This window comes from Lytechinus variegatus, chromosome 8 (genome assembly GCF_018143015.1).
Source record: "Lytechinus variegatus isolate NC3 chromosome 8, Lvar_3.0, whole genome shotgun sequence".
NCBI lineage: Eukaryota > Metazoa > Echinodermata > Echinoidea > Temnopleuroida > Toxopneustidae > Lytechinus > Lytechinus variegatus.
The window spans coordinates 7256455-7274260 of record NC_054747.1 but is presented as its reverse complement, the minus strand read 5'-3'; positions in this window follow the sequence as shown (position 1 = coordinate 7274260).

The window sequence follows — 17806 nt, the reverse complement described above, 5'->3', positions numbered from 1 at the left end:
AAGCTAGAAAGGTTCTCTAGAAGGAATAACATACGTATTGTTGGCCTGAAAGAGGAAAGTGATGAAAACCCTGTTGGAAAGGTATCAACCATGTTGTCGCAGCACTTCGGGATGCAGAATCCACGGATTGAGCGTGCCCACCGGGATGGGAATCCTAGCAAAGGAAAACCCAGACATATGCTCGTCAAGTTCCTATCCTACCAGGACAAACGGCATATCATGTCCCTAAAGCGCCAGAAGCTGAAAGATGCCCCTTTCTATATTGTGGATGACCTTACACGGCTGGACAGAGAGGAGAAAAATAAATGGAAGAAAGAGGTCGCTGGAGCATATCTTGCTGGGACGTTTCTTCATTTCTCGGCAGGAAAGTGGCGTTTGCATGGAGGTGCCCTTGCTGATTTCTACAAAGCTGAAGTTACTGCCGGCGATGGTCAAGTACAGTCTCCTCCAACTTAAATTGTGACTCAGTTTGTCCTTGACTGTGAGCCCATTCTTCTTTCTTTTTTTCTTCTGCGAAGCTTGATCATTTCCTCTTCTTAGTTTATCAAGATACTTTTTCTACTGTGATACTGCTCTTAATCAGTGACTAAAGATACTTTACATCTGTCTTATTAAGTATTGTGCCTTTACATGTATGTTGATTAGAGAAAGTCGTTATTTACTTTTGGTTGTTTCTGGGCCCCAGAAGTAACCCATGCCTGCTTTATATCATTTTTTTTACGACAAATCTCTGTGTTTTTGTTTTTGTCTTTTTTTGTTTCTTGTTTTTTTTTTACCTGTTTAATGTTGTCTATGTAATTATGACTATGCATCACATTTTTGTATACGTATCAATGTGCTGCTTGGTCGTGTGGGAAGGATGGCCTATGATATCTTGCCCCATCTGTTTTCCTTTTTCCCTTTTATGTGAGAGTGATTTGTTTTTACCCCAACGCTCCTCTGTTATATCCAGTTATTTGTTTTGTAACTGCAGATCTATGTGCTGTTTTTTTGTTGTAGATTATGGAACAGATTAATGCTGCTCAAATGAGGTACGCTCAGTCTGATGATAACACTATTGCAGACCTAAATGTGAATGCTTTACAGTTTGAATATGTCTTAAATGATGAAGATGAAACTACAGTAACTGGTTCCGAATATTATACTGAAAAACTTTTTTTGGATCTTCTGGAAAACTGTTCTGCCAATGAGACAACCTTTTTGCACTTTAATGTGCGCAGTATGAATGCAAATTTTGACAGACTTTCTTAGGGGACATCCCGATAGACCGCGGGTCCGATAGACCGCGGGTCCGATAGACCGCGGGTCCGTTAGACCGCGGGTCCGATAGACCGCGGGCCCGATAGACCGCGGGTCCGTTAGACCGCGGGTCCGATAGTCCGCAGTGCGTGTAAAATTATGATCAGATATATCAAATGTCATCGAGAGGTCCAAAGGTCAAATGATACGAGACCATGGGGTTCTATCAGGTGCGGATCCATGGGGGGGCGAAGGGGAACTGCCTCACCCAACCCCCCCCCCCCCCCCCGCTCAAAAAAAGAGGGGGAGAGGGGAAAGGAGAGAATGGAGAGAATAAAAAGAGAGAGGAAGATGGGAAAAGAAGATAATAGAAAAGAGAGTAAGAGGGGAAAGGAAAGACAAAGAAAAAGGGAGAAGAACAGGGGGAAAAGAAGAGAAAAAAGAGAAGAGGGAAAAGGAAGAGAAGAAAAGAAAGCTAGGAGAAAGGAAAAGGAGGAAAAAGAAGAAGAAAAAAAGGAAGGAAGAGAAGAATATTTAAATAGAGAGGAAGATGGGAAGAAAGATAAGAAAAAAGAGAGATAGAGAAGAGGGGAAAAGAAGAGAATAAAAAGAGAGAGAGTGGAAGGGGGAGAGAAGAAAAAAATTAAAAGAGAAAAAAGGGGAAAGGAAAGAAAAGAAAGAGGGATAAGTAATGGGGGAAAGAGAAAAAAGAGTTAGAGGGAAAAGAAAGAAAAGAAAAGAAAGGAAAAGAAGAAGAAAAAATAGGAAGAGAATAATATCAAAAAGAGAGAAAGATGGGAAGAAAGATAAGAAAAAGAGAGATGGAAATGAATGTCGAATGTCCGATTGGGGGATTTGAAATCTCATCTTATTAGGTTGGAATATAAAAAAAATCAGTTTAATCGTTGAAATATGTATCGTCTTAATGACTAACTTTTCGACCAGTCCATGATATTTAACATTTCTGCTCGCGCTTCGCGCTCGTGGTAATTATCTAGTTACATACGCGTCCTGTTCAGGTTCACAAACATTGCCCAGAATGTTAAATTTTCAGGACAATATACATGAAATTTAATTTGTAGCTTGCATATGGCTTATGAGATTATAACACATTTAGTTGCTTATAAAGTAAATCTAGGAAATGACTGTTAGGACATGGGCGTTTGCCCCCCCCCCTAACAAAAAAAGAGAGAATCAAGGCTAAGAAAAAATAGAGAGAAAAGGAAAGGGATTAGGATGAGATATACTATTATTTTCCAAATATTATGTCAAAATCTATCACGACCTTGTATTTTTGTAATAAAAGTGTCAACATATTTGCTTGCTCGCTTCGCTCACTGCCAACTTCTTATTAATTTTATGCGATACGCCATATCGAGCCCCCTCGAAATTGTTGACTCATTACGGCACTTGGACAAATCAACTTTGAGCAGCCGATCGGGGAAAATATGGGTGAAAAAAATGGCCCCTCCCCCTATTGGCGGAAGCTGGGTCCGCCCCTGACTTAGGCTTTCAGGATAAAATTCAGGAAAATTCTTTTTAAAAAATGAGATCGCGCTTCGCGTTCTCATTATTTATTTAGGCCTTGTGAGATACCTCAATGTGTTTTTCAAGAATAAAATCTCAGATTTTGTTTAACGTCTACTCCCCCCCCCCCCATTTCATTTATTTTTTTATCTTGTTGCCCTCGCCCCCCCCTGCACCCATGCTGAATAAATACGCCACTGATGAGGATAATTAGTCGAGATTGCATATTTCCTAGAGGTTATCATTAATAATATTGAGGGTATACTAAAACAACAGTACAGAAACTACAGCTCCCGTTCACAATATTCTAGTAGGGCTTACTCTGGTGAGAAGTTAAACCAAATTGAACCCCCCCCCAAAAAAAAAAAATCACTCGTGCTTCGCGCTCCCATTGATATTACATCATGGGCGGAAATCCCAGGGGGGACAGGGGGACGTGTCCCACCTACTCAAAATAGTAGGAGGGGACACAATATCAAATGTCCCCCTACTATTTTGGTCTTTGATAATCATAGAAATACATCATTCTAAATCGAAATAAAACATGTATTTTGGGACGAGATGACCTTACTTTGTCGATGATAACCTTTTTTTTGCTTGTCATATTTTCCCGCCCCTTGTCCCCATAGGCGGATCCAGGGGGCCGAGCTCCCCCCCCCCCTCTTGGCGGAGCAAAAAAAAGAAAAAAAGGAAAGAGAGAAGGAAAAAAGGAGGAAAAAGAGAGGAGAAAGGAAGAGAAGGACGACGAAGGCATAAAATAAGATGAGGGGAAGACTTGGAAAATAAAAAGAATCTTTCGTGCAACTATATAAAACTTTCGCTCTCGCTTCGCGCTTACATTGCCTATTAGGTGATTTACATATTGTTCAATGTGGAGTTCGAATATCAAGTTTGGAAGTCAATATACAACACATATTTCACCTCGGAAATCAAACTTTCATTAATTTGTGTAATTTACAAATTGGTTTTTAAAAAGTGCTCTGTAAAAATGTCAATTTTATGGTTCGAATGTTAACATTTGTTGCTTGCGCTACGCGCTCGCAAATTTTGATTTATCAGGTACCTTTATTTTCGTGTATTCCATAAAGTTTTCAAAATATCCCTTTTCTGGTCTGATTTTTAAGGCGCATCAGCTAGAGCGCTGCACGCTCGCATTTTGATTGGCGAGTTATATAAATGTTTCAATATTGTTTATACAACAAACTACATAAAATCCCCTTTTCATGACAGTTTAAAACAAATTATAGCTCGCGACTTGCGCTCGCATTAATGGTCAAAAATATATAAACTGATGCATCCTATTCATAATCACAAAAGTGAAATGTCCAGTTTTTATGCCATGATATCATCACATTTCGCGCCCTCATTAGGCATTAATAAATATGATATCAATTTAATAATTAAATTGCCCCTTTGTTCCATCTCGCGCTTAGCAAGATGAATAGGAAGATAGTCATCACTTTCATATGATGGCATGTTGTAAGGATGTCCCGGTCCTATATCAAAACTCAAAGTAATAATATTATCAGCTCTTGTGCTAGAAATATAAAGCTGAAATTTACTCTTTTTTCAGATCGGATTATCAAAGCTTCATGATTTTCATGATTAAAGTTGTATTTAGAATGCCTAGATTCTAGGTCTAAATATGAAACACGCTCGCGCATGTTTATTCAGATACCCAACTTGTTCTCTAATTTAAATCATTATCCAGTTTCAGATCACAATATCAAAAATTTTCTGCTCGCGCTTTGCGCTCGCATTATTAATGTAGGAACACCCCATATTACTCATCCTTTTGATGATTTACAAAACATGAACAGAGTGGCCCACTTTTAGGTCTAAATCTCGATTTTTTCTGCTCGCGCTTTGCGCTCGCATCAATCGTTAAATTACATAGCTATCCTGTTCACGATTACAAAAACTGATTGAAATTTTCCATTCTTTCTTTTAAAAAGTTAAAAAATGTTCAGCTCGCGCTTCGCGCTCGCATTTTTTGATTGTTGAAATATGTGACGCCTTCATGGCTAAGTGCAAGCAGTCCTTAAAGCCTGTGTATAGCTTTGGTAAAGGGTCAATAATGTGATTGATAATCGAATATTATCTAATATGACAGTCTTACTGAAGCGTAGAGACCGTTAGATATTTTTCCAACTGCACTTCTCTGAGAAAATTTCAAATATTCAAACCTTGGATATATTGCGCCCTCTCTCGGCGATGCTTCTTTTAAATAAAAAAAAATGGGCATTCAAGCACTTATCTTATAAATTTAGTGATTAGATATCCAAAAGTTACAGACAAAGAACATATCTTGAACGTTTCAGCCCATTCCATGATTTGGAATAGGATTTAATTGAAAGACAAAAACTTACAGATATTTTAATTTGATCGGGTGACCCGATCAAGTTAAATTTCCATGTAAAATCGCAAAATTTATCCTGTAAAACACATTTTCATTTCATATCCTCCACATCATAACTGTTATAGGGCATATCCATTTATATTAGCTAGCAATGAATTGGAATAGTGATAGGTGCATTTTGGTGGATTTACCAAAACTATACACAAGCTTTAACAGGTACCAGTTTAAAACGTATATTTTTTTTGCTCGCGCTTTGCGCTCGCATTATTAATACTCATATTTTTTAAGGATTTACAAATCATGAATAGAGTGTCTCGTTCAGTAAATATTATAGGACTAAATCTAGAAATTTCCGCTCGCGCTTCGCGCTTGCTTTAATTGTTTACTCATATACCTATTCTGCTTGAGTTAAAAAAGTGCTTAGAATTTCCTATCTTTGGGTGAAAATTTCAAAAAGATTCAGCTCGCCCTTCGCGCTCGCATTATTTGATTGTTAAATGCTACTTTAACAGGTATCTTTTTCATCAGTTCATTTCCCCTCGCGCTTTGCGTTCGTAGTAATTATTACGTTGCATACATGTCTTTTTCAGGATAACAAACATTGCCCAGAATCAGTTCAAATTTTAGGAAAGAATACATAAAATTTCCCCAAAAATTAGCTCGCGCTTCGCGCTCGCATCATATAGAAGAGGATTATGATATTATGTATTATTTTATAAGAATAAAGCCAAGAAGTGACTAATGAAGACTACCCCTTCAAAGAAACAAACAAAAATTATCTTCGAGCTGCCGATCGGGGAAAATATGGCTGAAACAAATTTCCGCCCCATCCCCCCTATTGGCGAAGGCTGGAACCGCCCCTGTGTCCCCCTACCTTTTGGTATTGATGTATTCATGGATTTTTTTCAAGAACACATTAAAAAGTGGTCTTTATTTTTTTTAAAGTGATTATAAGATAATTTAAGTTAGCCTGGCCAGGAGGGCGTGGGCGCCATTTTTCGAAAAGTACACTTGGGCGCCAAAAAAAAACCAGGTCGAATTTGCTCCCCCTCCCTCCCCTTGAAATCCTAGATCCGCGCCTGGGTTCTATAACAATAACCCAATAAGGGCAATCACCCCCTGACAACTACTTCAAGGAAAATATTATCCCCATATTTTTTACCGCCGGGGACTGTTACCCCCCCCCCGGAAATTTACTCTCCAGACAATTACCCCAGATAATATGAAAATAATAATTGTGAAAATGCCTTAACATGACGACATGGCGTGGTACTTTATCTTACCATGTCTTAATTAATCATTGGCGGCCGAAGGCAAAACATTTAGGGGGATCCACCTGAAATTTTGGGATGGACACAGGTAAAAAATTGACAAGCAAATCAACCAAAATTTTAGGAGGGACCACCAAAATATTTTGACTAGGAAAAAAAAAGATGGTTATCAACCAAAATTGGGGGGGGGCCAAAAATATTTTAGGGTGGTCTACCTCAATTTAGGGGGACGTAGAAAAGAAATTGACGACCAAAAAAAAAGGATCTCAACTAAAAATTAAGGGGGACATTCCTCCCACCTCAAATTTAGGGGGGAAAGCACCCCCCCCCTAAGTAATTAATAAGCTTCTTATTTCGACATAGCGATATATTCTATCTTGCCAAGTCGATATGTCAACATGGCGAGATATGAAGTGTACAAGTCCCGGCAAGAATCCCGATATATCGCCATGTTGACATGTAACATAATTATTTAAGTCGACTTGGCAAGATACAATGTTGACATATAACCTTTTATAAGTGGACTGACTTGGCAGGATAACGTATCTCGCCATGCGGACATAATAAGCTTATTTAGTCGACATGGCAAGATAAAGTATCTAGCCATGTCGTCAAGTCGATGGCATTTTAGAGGCTCCGTATGGCGTCTAAAAGGGCATATTTCCGGGGGGGGGGGGGGTAACAGTCCCCGACGATAAAAATATGGAGATAATATTTTCCTTGAAGTAGATGTCAGGGGGCGATTGTCCTGTGGGTCATCGTTATAGAACCCCATGGACTCGTATCAATGACCTTTTGACCTCTTGATGACATGGATCTCACTATATTGTCCTGATCATAATTTTACACACACCGCGGACTATCGGACCCGCGGTCTATCGGGCCCGCGGTCTATCGGGCCCGCGGTCTATCGGACCCGCGGTCTAACGGACCCGCGGTCTATCGGACCCGCGGTCTATCGGGCTGTAACCCTTTCTTTGTTTTTGGACAATTTTCAGGAAAATTTCCCTGTAATCGGAATCACTGAAACATGGTTTTCTTGCGATCCAACTGCCATATACACTCTTCCTAGTTATCAATTAGTCTTTAATAATCAACAAAGCAGAACTGGTGGTGGTGTAGCTATGTATATTCCCAAGTCATTCGAGTGCCACACAAAAGCTGAATTGTGCGTCATGAATAATTCGTTAGAATCTATTTTTGTTGAGATTATTATTCCTGGAAAAAAAAATTGGCTAGTGGGAGTTGTCTATAGGCCACCTAATGGTGACGTATATGAATTTGTTGAAGAAATGTCTAAAACTCTTTCGAGTGCTTCATTTAATAGCAAAAATATTGTCATCATGGGTGATTTCAATATGAACTTATTTTGTTACGATAGTGATAACTCTGTTAGTCACTTTGTTGATACTTTAAGCACACTCTCCTTGATTCCATTGATTAACAGACCAACTAGAGTAGCAGAGAACTCGCAAACTTTAATCGACAATATTTTCACCAACTTGCACCCTATTCCCTCTGCTGGCATTATTGTAACTGATATTTCAGATCATTTCCCTATTTTTGCTGGAACATCTTTAGTATCAAGGAACTCTGGCGATGCACTCTGTAAAAAGCTAACACGCAATTTTACTCAACATAACATTTCACAATTTAAGAGAGAATTGGAAAAAGCTGAATGGAGTGAAGTCCTTAATGAAACAGATGTTGATAAGTCTTTCAATAAATTCATGGACATGTTTATGTTATGTTATGATAGATGTTTTCCTATAGTGCAGAAATGCAGACAAAAATATAATAAAATACCTCGAATGCCAAGGGTTACAAAATCTTTACTTAGGTCAATAAATAAGAAAAATCGTTTGTTTTGTAGGTATAAAGCAAAGCAGACCACTGAATCTAAGTCAAAATATACCCACAAAAATGTACTGACCTCTGCTCTGCGCCAAGCAAAGAAAGACTACTATCATTCTCAACTGCAGTCTGCATGCAATGATGTTAAAGGAACATGGAAGGTTATTCGTAATGTTTTGAAATCTAATCCTAGACCACAAACTATTACAAAACTTGTCTGGAAAGATGATTGTATTGAAGATAAGAAACTGATGTGTGAAGCAATTAACCCGGGGGGCCACTTACATTGACGAGTGGATACCATGCGCGACCAAAAAACACGTAAAAAGGATGTCTTTTTCACGATAGGGCACGTTACGTACGTAACGTGATAAGGGTGTCAAAAACACAAAAATAATGATAAAAGGGTATCTATTTCACTAGGAAACTTACGTGTTTAGGGTCGAATTTGAGGGGATGATAAAACAAAATTAAAATGTTTTATAAAGGATGTCCTTTTTGCCCCAACACTTCGTGTTTAGAGTCCGATTTGCGCGAGGTGTAGAAGGTTGGGTCGTACTAAACCAAATAAGGTAAAGCCGACGGCCGAAGGACCCGTAACAATAAAGCATTCCTGTACTTGTTTAGGGGCTCATTTCAGAGAATATTTTCCAAGAGTATCGTTTTGTTTCCAATACTTGTTAAGGGTAGGGTTTTACACGCCAATACTTGTTAAGGGGTGCATTTTCAGAATATGGAAATTACGTGTTTAGGGTGCTTTTCGAGACCCCATGGTCGCGCATGGTATCCACTCGTGAATGGAAGTGCCCCCCCCCCCGGGGCATTTAATGATTATTTTTCTAATATTGGTACTACTCTATCTAGCACTATACCTAATATCCAAGAAACCTTTGATAATTATTTGGACAGTCCAAATGAAAAAAACCTATTTTTTTATTCCTGTTGTCAATACTGAGGTTATAGATGTTGTAAGTGGCTTGAAAAGGAAGAAGAGCCCAGGTTTCGATGGTATAACTAATGACTTGATAAAAGATGTAATTTCATTTGTAGTTATACCTGTCACTCACATTTTCAACTTGTCTTTAGTGCATGGAAGCGTTCCTGCAAAAATGAAAATAGCTAAAGTTGTGCCTGTATATAAAAAAGGAAACCCTGTAGAAATGGGTAATTATAGACCCATTTCTCTACTCTCTGTATTCTCTAAAATCTTGGAAAAACTTTTATACATTCGATTGATTAAGTTTTTGAAGTCTTGTCAAGTTTTCTCAAGTTCCCAATTTGGTTTTCGTGAGAAGCACACAACTTCTCATGCCATTCTATGCCTGTTAGATAAAATATCTTCTGCACTAGATAAACATCTTCACACGATTGGAATATATTTGGATTATTCCAAAGCTTTTGATACAGTGAACCATGATATCATGTTGCACAAACTCTCCTATTATGGGGTAAGAGGGACTGCACTGGAATGGTTTAGAAGCTATCTTAATAACAGGCAACAATTTGTGCAGCTGAATGAAACATCTTCATCTATGCGACCCGTCACATGCGAAGTACCTCAAGGCTCCCTTCTGGGTCCCTTGCTTTTTATTTTATATGTAAATAATTTTCCTAAATCTTCAGAGATGTTTTCTTTTTTGTTGTTTGCAGATGACACAAGTATTTTCTGTTCTCACAGAAACTTAGAAACTCTTTTAGGTGTTGTTAATGGAGAACTTGGTGTGCTGACGAAATGGATTCACGCAAATAAACTGTCCCTTAATTTATTGAAAACCATTACGAAAACCTCACTTCGGACTGCAAACTGCGGTTTCATACCCCGATTTGTGTTTGGAATATCTCAAACAACTTTTCCAACCCCGATAAACCCATCTTGGCCAGGTAATCCCCTTGTCTCGATTTCACCACCATGGGCCAGCTAAATGAGCGTTGAGCCAAGGACGAAATGATAAACAACAGCTGTGCTATTACGTAAGACTTGTCTGCCTGTAGAAGGATCTTCGGAATGAAATTATTGTATTCGATATTAATCACGTTTTCAAAGGCATATTACATTCAGACATCCAATACTAGTCCATTTTCAATTTCGAACGAAGAAAATCGACCTTGAAATAAGGAAAGTAAGCGAATAAAAATTACGGTATGCTTAGCATGCAAGGACCGCGATGCATGCATAGTTTCTGTCCGTCCAGCAAGAAAATGGGTTCACTCGCGCAATGATACAGTCTTAACGTTCGAAAAATAGAAGTAATGGCATACCAACATACAAAGTATACTAATCATGCTGCTGATATGCACAAAAATATGAAATGATTATTTTTTTTACCCCAAAGTCTTATTCATAATTTAAATACAAATTATGCCCGTAACTATTTTTTTAATCGCAAACGTATTATCTATGTATAGGCCTACACCTCAACTTTGAGAAAATGACATTTATAGGCCTCACTACAGATATGATTGGCAAATGCACGTTCTTTAGAGGTGTAGAAAGGGGGTAGATGAAGAGAAATAAGTCTAGAAAGAAAAAAATTAGACAGCCAGAGAGAAAGAAGGAAAGAAAAAAAGAAAGGAAGAAAGAAAGAAAGAAAGGAAGGAAGAGAGAGAGAGAAAGAAAGAAGGAAGGAAAGAAAGGAAGGAAGGAAGAGAGAGAGAGAGAAAGAAAGAAAGAAAGAAAGAAGGAAGGAAGGAAAGAAAGAAAGAAAGGAAGAAAAACTTTCTATCAACGCGTGTATACATGAACTCCATGCGCTCGCCGGAACACATTGCAATCCATCGTGTGTGGCCCCCTGCTGTGACCGTAGATGCTGGGGTGAATTATCTTCGGACCGAGGTCAAGAAACAGGTGTTTCTATACTTAAATTTCATGCTTGAGGGCAATAGGATTTGTATTACTGGGAGAAGAGATTTGATGATAAGGAAAAATGGGGTATACAGCTCTCAAACGCGAGATTTTCGTCATGCGAAATATATGTTATTCAGTAATAGTAAAACAGTTATGCCCGCTAATGTAATCTTTGATCAGGTAAATATTGAAAAGGTATCATCTATTAAATTTCTAGGTCTTTACATTGATGATAAGTTGTCTTGGAAGGCGCATGCATCCCATTTATGTAAAGTACTCTGGGGAAATGTTGGTGTAATTAACAAGCTGAAGTTTATATTCCCTAGGAGTGTACTTCGCACATTGTACTCTTCCTTAATTTTGCCCTACCTAAATTACGGTGTGCTTGCCTGGGGAACCACAGCCAAATCTTACTTAGAAAAAATCCTGCTCATTCAGAAGAGAGCAGTGAGAATTATCTCGGCGGCTGATATGCGCGCTCACACTGATAAGCTTTTTTACGAAAACAAAATGCTGAAGGTCCAAGATATATATCGTCTATATCTCGGATGCCTCATGTATCAGTTGGAGAAAGGTGGTGTACCCATGGCTATAGCATCTATTTTTGCTAAGAATAACCAAATACACAAATACTCTACGAGGCAAGCTGCTTTATACCATGTATCATCAGTAAGAACTCAGCTCAGAATTAATTCACTTGCATATGCTGGACCAAAATATTGGAACTCTCTAGACAATTCTATCAGGCAGTGTGTCAGCTTATTTGTTTTTAAACATAAACTAAAATTTTGTATATTGTACACCTACATTGAAACGTGACATTTCGTGCTACATGTCGTGTTGCATTATTGATATTTTCCTTTTCTTCTGTTTCTATATCCTACTACAAGTATATGGAGTATTTATAGACTGTTTTTTTTCTTTTCCTGGATTTATATATGTAATGTAAATAATGTATAATTTTAGACTTATATATATATATAACCTCTGTAGGCCTAAATTCCTCTTCAACTCTTGATTCTGAGTGTCTAACTAAAAAAATTCTCATAGCGATATTTAAATATTAATGCTAGATCTGTTATTTATTCATTTATACTTACTACAGACAACTGGATTAGTACCCCCCCCCCCCGCCCCTGTTTTGTCGTGTGTACTTACCTTCCTCTACCCTACTCTAGTTAGTTGTTCTTTTTTATGTTACTACTGTATATATATGTATATATACTTTTTTTTTCTTGCTTCTTATCTGCTTTTTTTTCAATGCAGACGTTTAATTATATTGTATCATACATATTTTGTTGTTGTATCAAAGGTGATCTGTGCTTAACAAGCGTTGCTTCTATACAGACCACCTCTTTCCCATATTTTCGATATCTTTTTAGCTCATTGTCCATAAGCTTTTATTCCTCTTGTGTTTTTTCTTTTAACCTTATTGATATCGTACATGTATGCATTGTATTTTGGTTGTGGAAAGAAATAAATGAACTTGAACTTGAACTTACTATGGATATGGCTTATTAAAACGATGAAGAAATGTTGGCATTTCATGTTGAATAAGATATTCAAGAGTATGGTGCCAGGTCGACACATCATTTATTGTGCCTTCGTGAAAGTAATTATCCATTATCTTGTTATCTCTAAACGGCAAATTGTAGTGGTGAACTGCACTTCTGGACTTACTACAAAACCTGCACCTGCTGATATAAGGAACTACGGTGGAATTTGAATGGAGAGAAATTGTGCATTACTGACATTACTACTGCTACTATGGTCGCAACGGTAACATCCTGACCATTTTAATAACATACCATTAAAGACAGTCTTCCTACTATCCAAATGTTATCAAAGAGGAGACGACGTTGGAAAGAGCGAAGGATTCACACTTAAATTTTAAAAAAAGTGTCATTAAAATGATGAATTATGAAAAAAAAAACACTTTCGAAATCTGTACCCGAAGGCCAAAAGGCTGAAATGAATGAACCGATGAAGAATTTAGAGAATATAATGATGATTTGGAAGAATCAAATAACATCGAATCAAATCACTTTTCAAAACAAACAAATCAAAGTTTCTGAATATCATTAAAACATAGAAAAATACAACCATAAATAGCAATAATAATAATGATAATAATTGTGACTTATAAGGCATCAAATCCACTCTGTAGAGTGCTTAAGGTGCATAAAATTAGGAAATGAATACAAAGAAAAGGAAAAGTGTATATACATAAAACATAATAAAGATGGCATACTGAAGGAAAACGATATAAAATTTGGATGTAATTAGATCGTTGAAAGTATACGATAGTAAAATAATCCTTCCATAGATTAGTGAAAGCGAAGCTTGGATATGCAGACATCATTGACTCTATACCCATAGAAAACCGTAGTGTCTCCTTGGCAAATAATTTCCTATTCACTATTTTATGATAATTCATTTAACTATATTTGTTAAGGTTTCATTACATATAATATATTTGTCTCATGTGGGCTCTGTTGTAAAGCAATGTTTTTTTAGTGAACCTAACTACTCTCTACCGTAGAAACCTAGCTACCCTCCATCTTTTTATTAATTGCAATTAATCTAACAAGAATAAAATTTATACACGATAGCACTCTTTCTTGTCTAAAGAAAACATTCATTCCATATCAAAATTAAAGGCAATGTTTCTATTCAAGCAAGGATCCAAACTCTTCTACAGTGCGTTTCCAGAAAAACGAAAGCGAGATTTAGCGATGATTTATCACAACTTAAACATAAATAAAATAGACTAATGACCTATCAATGTAAAACTTAGAATCTCTTCTTTCATCTGGTATTACTTAGATTATTTCTCATTCACGCATGAGTGAGCAAAAACAATTTGAAAAGGGGATACCAAAAAGTCACTTGGCGGGCCGTATCTGTATCTGTGTTTTAAACAGAAAACACATTTGTAAAAGGTTCAATATATGCTCTTTAATTTGATACCTCAATTACAGAAAATGGTCGAGAAAAAACAAAGTTCTGGTTATTTGAATTAAGGCTTGAATTTCAATAATTTCAGAAAATGAAGAAGTTTTACAGGCTAGCATTCAAACTCCGTTTTGTTGACGATCAGCCATGCATGAAGTCTTTTGTTACCGTGCGATAGCTTCTGTGGAAAACCGGTGAAACAAGTTTATTTAATGAAATTAGGGAAATACAAGCATTGTTTCGAGGATCATAACTTTTTTAATTCTCGACCATTTTCTGTGATTAAGGTATCAAAAAAGAGCAGATATTGAACATGTTAGTCATGTGATTTTCTTTTTGAAATTCAGATTACCCCCGCCAAGTGAGTTTTTGGCATCCTCTCTTCGAATTGTTTTTACTCACTCATGCGTGAATGAGGAATAATCTAAGCAATACCATATGAAAGAGGAGATTCTAGGCTTTACATTGATAGGTTATTTGTCTATTTTATTTATGATTAAGTTATGATAAATCATCTCTAAATCTCGGTTTCGTTTTTTTCTGGGACGCACTGTACTACTCAAGCTGGGTTCTAGGACAATTACCCCCGGACAACTACCCCCTGACAATAACCCCCCGAGGACAATTACCCCCGAGGACAATTACCCCCCGGACAACTACCCCCCCGGACAATTACCCCCCGAGGACAATTACCCCCCGAACAATTACCCCCGGACAATTACCCCCGGACAACTACCCCAACGACAACTACCCCCGGACAACTACCCCCGGACAATTACCCCCCGGACAATTACCCCGGACAACTACCCCCGGACAACTACCTTCCAAACAATTACCCTCAAGGACAATTACCCCCTTGACAATTACCCTGGACAATAACCCGTGAGGAAAATTTTCCCTCGGACAATTACCCCAAGAAAATCTTCCCGTCTCTCCAGCATCAATGTTAGAATAAAGCGGGACCCATTTTAAGTTTTGGGCGATGGCACAGGTTTTTCTGAATATTTTCTACTTTATCTTAAGTTGATTAATTTTTTCTTTCTCTTTTATATTGCTCTTTTTCCTTTTCTCTCACTCTCTTTTTTTTTTTTTTGTTTAGCGGCATCATGAAAAATGGGTGGGGGGGTCTTGCACCCGAAACCTCCTGTTTGGCTTTGCATATATTCATCAAAAAATGTGTAAACTGGCCCTCATACTAAGTTTTCATAGATCAATTAAACACGATTATTCATAATAATCACAAATGCTGAATATCTCTGATTCCAACTGATCTGATTTTTTAAATATTTATTTTGGGTTCAATTTCAGGAAAGAAATCAGGCAAATAGATAAAACGTAAAAGACACCTTTATAGGTAAAAATATATTGAAAGTCGATAACGCAACTATCAACACTAACACTGTCAAGTAGGACCTATAATCCTGTTATTTTAAAACAATTCAACTAACAAGAAGCTAAAAATTATGAAACAATTGGTGCACATTCCAGTAAGCTAAAAAACTTTATGCAAAGATAATACACACAAGATCACCTTGTAATTTTACCATTTACGCACTAAATGGTAAAATTACAAGGTGTTTTTTGTGTATTATTCTTGGATGAAAGCAACATTAAAGAAGGAAATTAAGTACCAAAATTGCTAAATTGTAAACAATATGACATAATCAAAAACAGTGTTTTTTCTAAACAAATTGGCAATCATGATAGTAAACAATTCATTTAAGGTGCAATTTAAGGACGGTTTGTAAGAATTTAGAAAGAAGTAGGCCTATGCAAATCAAATAATGCGACCAAGCAGCGTGAGCTAAAAATATTAATATTTAGACCTAAAAACGGACATTTTACAGAGCACTTGAAAAAATCAATTTGTAAATTGAAAAATAATGAAAGCTCGATATCCGAGATGAAATGTGTTTTGTATATTGACTTCAAAACTTGATATTTTAAGCTTCATATTAGCCTATATTAAGCAAGATATGAATCTCATCGAAAAAGCAATATGAGCGCGAAGCGTGAGCTGATAATTTTTGGAATTGCTTGTATATATTTAAACCTGAAACTTGACTATTCTGGGCAATGTTTGTGAACCTGAACAAGATGCGTATGTAACTAGATAATTACTGCAAGCGCAAAGCGCGAGCAGAAATTTTTGATATGGTTTCTGGTTTGATCGAAAAGGGACCTGTTAAGAAGGTTTTGCAGTTAGCCATTAAAACGTTACATATTTCAACTATTAAATAATGAGAGTGCGAAGCGCGAGCTGAATTTCTTTTGACATTCTGACCTAGCAAAAATGACATTCTTTGCACTTTTTGTAATCATTAACGGTATAGGTACAAAACCTGACAATTGATGCGAGCGCAAAGTATTTGTTGGCAATTTCATTGGCATGCAGTGAGAAGACCTAACAAGTGGAATGCCTTTGGCCGTCTCACCTGCATCACGCGATTCAACATAGTAGCAGTGCTGACTTTGAAAACTACTATAACTCGCACAAGATGTTCAGTGATACTTGGTTACTCTTATTTCCACGTTTTATGAACTAGACCAATACACTTACAGAGATAGGATAGTAATTCAACAAATACCCACAATGTTGCCAAAATTCATTGACCTCACATGACCTTTGACCTTGATCATGTGACCTGAAACTTGCACAGGATATTCAGTGATACTTGATTACTCTTATGTCCAAGTTTCAAAAGTCAGATCAATAAACTTGCAAAGTTATGATGGTAATTCAACAGATACCCCCATTAAGGCCAAAGTTCATTGACCTCTGACCTTGATCCTGTGACGTGAAACTCATTTTGCAGGATGTTCAGTGATACTTGATAAACCTTATGTCCAAGTTTAATGAACTAGGTCCATATATTTTCTAAGTTATGATGACATTTCAAAAACTTAACCTCAGGTTAAGATTTTGATGTTGATTCCCCCAACATGGTCTAAGTTCATTGACCCTAAATGACCTTTGACCTTGGTCATGTGACATGAAACTCTAATAGGATGTTTCGTAATACTTGATTAACCTAATGGCCAAGTTTCATGAACAAGGTCCATATACCTTTTAAGTTATGTCATTTCAAAAACTTAACCTTGGGTTAAGATTTGACGCCGCCGCCGCCGTCGGAAAAGCTGCACCTATAGTCTCAATCTGCTATGCAGGTGAGACAAAAATGGGACACTCTAATCATGTTTTGTAAATCATGAACAAATAATGGGTAATTTGGTTTCTCCTACATTAATTATGCGAGTGCAAGGTGCCATCTGATCTGGACAATCTTAGCACGTTTTGAATAAAGATGAAGCTGCGTATCTCAATGTTGTGCGAATGTTTTAGAGTTAGACAGAATCTGGGCATTCTGTTTTTATCACGAAAATCAATAATGCAAAATACGTGATATTCCTTGAGCACTATCTAAAGTATCGTGGAAAGCACTTGATAAATGATGCGAGTATCTTTTTTATTGTTTTGACCTAGGACCTGGACATTCTAGGTCTAAGGACATTTTGTCATCATATGAAAATGATTACAACTTTCTTATTCCTCTTCCTAAGCGCGACATGAAACATATAAAACTGTGATATTGTGGATATTCTTTCCTGAAAAGGGACAATTTAGTCATTAAGAATTTATGAAAATATTACTATCATATTTAAAATATCATATTTATTAATGTAATAAGCCTAATTGGTGAGTGAAATGTGACACTGAGGCCTGAAAACTGGATATTTTAAGCAATTTTGTAATCA